Source organism: Phocoena sinus, chromosome 15, assembly GCF_008692025.1.
Source record: "Phocoena sinus isolate mPhoSin1 chromosome 15, mPhoSin1.pri, whole genome shotgun sequence".
Classification (NCBI taxonomy): Eukaryota; Metazoa; Chordata; class Mammalia; order Artiodactyla; family Phocoenidae; genus Phocoena; species Phocoena sinus.
Window position 1 is genome coordinate 72,968,799 of NC_045777.1, and position 4,947 is coordinate 72,973,745.

The following is a 4,947-nucleotide window of genomic DNA, read 5'->3' on the forward strand; positions in this document are numbered from 1 at the left end:
GGGTTCGTGCCCCGGCCCGGGAAGATCCCACATGCTGCGGAGCGGCTGGGCCCGTGAGCCATGGCCGCTGAGCCTGAGCGTACGGAGCCTGTGCTCTGCAAGGGGTGAGGCCACAGCAGTGAGAGGCTCGCGTACCGCAAAAAAAAAAAAAAAAAAGATAAACAGCAAAGTTTTACTGCATAGCACATACAGTATATTGAACTATATTCAATATCTTGTAACAACCTATAATGGAAAAGAATTTTAAAAGAATATAGATATCTACATATGTATAACCGAATCAATTTGCTATATACCTGAAACTAACAAAAAAATCAAGGAAATAGGCCATCATAAAAAGAAAATGATAATTCTCCAGCAGCTGAACACAAAGGCATGGAATATTGCAATCTAACCGATCAAGAATCCAAAATCTCTGTTACGAAGACATTCAATGAGCGACAAGAAAACTCAGAAGGACAATTCAATGAACACAGGAATAAAATTAATGAACAGAAAGAGTTCTTTACAAAAGAAATTGAAATTATTAAAAACTTGGATAAATGTATTTGATAATCATCATGCCAGTGAATCTGGTAGACAGTGTGGACATGGGCTTGAATAAGAGAATAGAATCTTAACGAGGAAAATCAAACCCTATGACCATGAGACACTAGCATTTCAAAGTCTATGTTTTCAGGGAGAACAAATAAGTCAGTGATATACAATGAATATTGGGCATAAAAGTGAAAAACTGTAGTCTCAGATCTTTCTGTGTTATAAAATTATATAAATTGTCTTGGTTGCCAAGTTTAGTTTCTCCATAGGAGTTGTGTAACTCATGGCTATTCTTTTAGTAAAATCAAACAAAAATTAGTGTGATCTACATCACTTGAGAATAAATTATTTTTAAGAAATCTAAGTAGTCCCATGAAATAAATGAGAATTGCCAAATATTTTAAGTCCAAGGTTGGGAATAAATTTGAGAGAATATGAGAATGACAAAGGGGAAATAACCCTGTTCATTGTCAGGGCAGGAAGCTTAATAAAGTGAGCTGTATAAATTGTAGAGAGAAGTTGAAATCAAAGAAATAGAAACTCTCGCAATAAAAAAGTAGCAAGTCCTACTTCCACACTCTGATAAAATAATTGGAAATTCTGGCTCACAGGCTTTGATCCTTGCAATCATGCGTACTTCTTCAGCCCTAGGACAATTGGTCTTTTATAGCTTCCTTCCCAAAGAGTCTTTTCAAAGCTGTTTTTATATGTCTTTGTTCTTCAAACTGTAGATGAAGGGGTTCAGCATGGACATGACCACAGTTTACATCACCAAGGCTGTTGCACTTGAATGTGAGCTGTGTGGAGAAGCAGAGCTTAAGTACATTCATAGACACATACAGTAAAAAAAGGAGACAACTGAGAGGTAAGATGGACAGATGGACAAGGCTTTATGCTTTCCCTGAAATTATGAGATTCCGTGTATGGAGGAAACTCTTTTAGAATATAAGTAAAGAACGTCAGCCGCGGGAACACCGCCCAGCAGTGCAGCTGCAAAATGTATCATCACGTTATTAAGAAAGTTGACAGAACAAGCAAGTTGACCACTTGACTGAGCTACAGAAAAAGTGGGGATATCCAAGTCTGCATAGAAGGACAGCCCCAACATTACCAAGCTCTGTAGCAAGGAATTCATGGCACTCATGACCCAGGACACAAGAACCATCTGTCCCCAGAGCTGGAGGTTCATGGTGATGGTGTAGCGTAGCGGGTGAGAGATGGTTACAAAGTGCTCATAGGCCACCACAACCAGGAGAAAGTTGTCCAATCCTGCAAACAGTGGGAAACAATATATCTTCCTGCTGCAGATTTCAAGGGTTATAACTTTGCTGTGTGTCTGGATGTTCTGCATCATCTTCGGGATCCTGGTGGAGGTGAAACAGAAATCTGCAAAGGACACGTTGAAGAAGGACAGGTTGGTTGGGTGTGTGGAGGTGGAAGTCTAAGCTGATGGCCAGGATGATGAGCAGGCTTTCAGACACAGTGATCATGTACATGGAGAGGAAAAGCCAAAATGTGAGGGGCTGGAATTCTGGTTACTCTAAAAATCATAGAAGAAATTCTACAATTCCTGTAAGGTTCCCTGGTTCCATGTAGTGTAAGTGACTACGAGAAGTGAGAAAAACATCAGTAACATGTTTAATTTTCACCTACATTTACATTTTGCAGTCAAGAAATTGATTAATTTCAACAAATTGTCTATGGATCTTATCCCCTCTCTAGGATTCCTTGTACCATCTCTGTTTATGAATTTTTGTCCTACTTTCAGCTTTTTCCCAAGATGTTATGTGTCTTACAATTTTTATGTGAAATTCTTCCATGCATTTCATGCATTTGAGGAATATTAATTGAGTGATAACTCAATTTTCCAATAACTATCTAAGCCATGAATATAGGGCACTGAAAAACAAAACTCTCTACAATCCAATGATAGAGAAAGAATATAAGAAAATAAAAAATCATGTAATATGTCAAATGGTAAGCAGCGCTGTGATGAAAAATAATCAGTCATAAAGGAGACAGTAGGCAGGGAGTGTGATTTCTTTTACTGAGTGTTTAGGTAACACTGGCAAACAAGGTGACATTTGAGCACAGATTGCAAGGAAGACAGGGTTGGACCCAGGAAGTTATCTGAAGTGTGTGCCTAAGGGCAGGAATGGCCAGTGCAATTGCTCCAAGAAACAATTTGTTTCAGAAAAATCAAGGCTCCAAAGGAACCAGGTATGTCAGAGAGGTATGAGCAAGAAGGAGCATGATAGAAACAGTGTCAGAAAAATTTGAGGAACCAGGTGGTTTCCCTGCTGCTGCTGAAGCTAAGCTAGACAAGGTCCCTCATCCACTCCATGTTCCTCTTCCACATTATTAATTTTGTTGCAAGGACATCCTCTAAATTGATTGCCCCCTTAGTACCATCTGTTGGTTTATTTCTGGTCTCTGTAATGTAAAAGTCACCTTGGAATTATGAGGCCACGTACCCTGCCTTTAGGAATGTTCTCACTTCACAAGGTACACAAACACCCAAACACACACATACACACACGCACACAGAGAGATTGGACCATGGTCTCCTAGGCTGTTGCTACCATACCTTTCCCATTCCCAGCCTCACTGATTAGGCTAGGAGTAAATACAACTCACATCAGCCACAGATATTATCTTGCCTCTAAAGAATGAAGAAATGGTACCCAGAATTCCCAATTTAAAATCATCTTATGACAAGTAAATCTGGGCCTCCATATTAGTATAGCCATTTTCTGTCATGTACTAAAATTACATAACTAAATATATATATAACAGCTTATAGTTATAATGATGGATATCATTATCATAATTATATCATTATCAATTTGATGTTTCTCGGTGGGGACAGGTGGTAGAAATTCTTTTTTTTTTTTTTTTTTTTTGGGGTACGTGGGCCTCTCACTGCTGTGGCCTCTCCGGTTGTGGAGCACAGGCTCCGGACGCGCAGGCTCAGCGGCCATGGCTCACGGGCCCAGCCGCTCCGCGGCATGCGGGATCCTCCCAGACCGGGGCATGAACCGCGTCCCCTGCATCGGCAGGCAGGCTCTCAACCACTGCGCCACCAGGGAAGCCCACCATTAATTATTTATGTGTTCAAATATTCCACTCTTGCCACATCTATTCAACATAGTATTGGAAGTCCTAGCCAGAGCAGTCAGGCAACAAAAAGTAATAAAAGGCATCCAAATTGAAAAGGAAGAAGTAAAACTGTCACTATTTGCATATGAAATGGTATTATATATAAAAAACCCTAAAGACTCCACCAAAACCTGTTAAAACTAATAAATGAATTCAGTAAAGTGGGATACAAAATCAATATACAGAAATCTGTTGCTTTTCTATACACTAATAACATATGAGAAAGAGAAATTCAGAAAACAATTCTATTTACATTTCATCAAAAAGGTAACATACCTAGAAATAAATTTATTCAAGGAGGTAAAAGGCCTTTACACTAAAAACTTTAAGACATTGATATAGAAATTGAAGAAGATACAAATAAATGGAAAGAAATTCCATCCTCATGGATTGGAAGACTTAGCATTGTTTAAATATCCATACTAGCAAAAGCAATCTACAGATTTAATGCAATCTCTATCAAAATTCCAATGGTATTTTTCACAGAAATTGAGCTAAGAATCCTAAAATTTGTATGGAAACACAAAAGATCCCAAATAGTCAAAGCTATCTGAAGTAAGATAAAGAAAGCTGGAGACATCACACTCCCTGATTTCACACTATATTACAAACTATATTACAAAACAGTATGGTACGGACATAAAAACAGGCACATAGATCAATGAAATGGAATAGAAATCCCTGAAATAAACCCATGCATATATGTCAATTAACTTATGACAAAGGAGCCAAGAATATACAATGGGGAAAGGGCAGTTTCTTCAATAAATCATGTTGGGAAAATTGGACAGCCAGGGACTTCCCCCGTAGTACAGTGGTTAAGAATCTGCCTGCCAATGCAGGGGACACGGGTTCTATCCCTGGTCCGGGAAGATCCCACATGCTGGGGAACAACTAAGCCCGTGTGCCACAACTACTGAGCCCGTGCTTTAGAGCCTGTGAGCCACAACTACTGAGCCCATGTGCCACAACTACTGAAGCACATGCCTAGAGCCTGTGCTCCACGACAAGAGAAGCCACCGCAATGAGAAGCCCACACACTGCAACAAAGAGCAGCCCCCGCTAGCCACAACTAGAGAAAGACCACGCACAGCAACGAAGACCCAACACAGCCCAAAATATATTAATTAATTAATTAATTTTAAAAATTGGACAGCCATATGCAAAAGAATGAACCTGGACACCTACCTTACACAATACACTAATCCCACTCAAAATGGATAAAGACTTGAATGTAAGACCTGAAACCAA

At 39.5% G+C, this 4,947-nt stretch overlaps 1 pseudogene; it reads right to left on the reverse strand.

Annotated features, from left to right (window-relative positions):
• Nucleotides 1-1,240: 1,240 nt before the first annotated feature.
• On the reverse strand, nt 1,241-2,129 carry LOC116740119 (annotated as a pseudogene).
• Nucleotides 2,130-4,947: the final 2,818 nt, after the last annotated feature.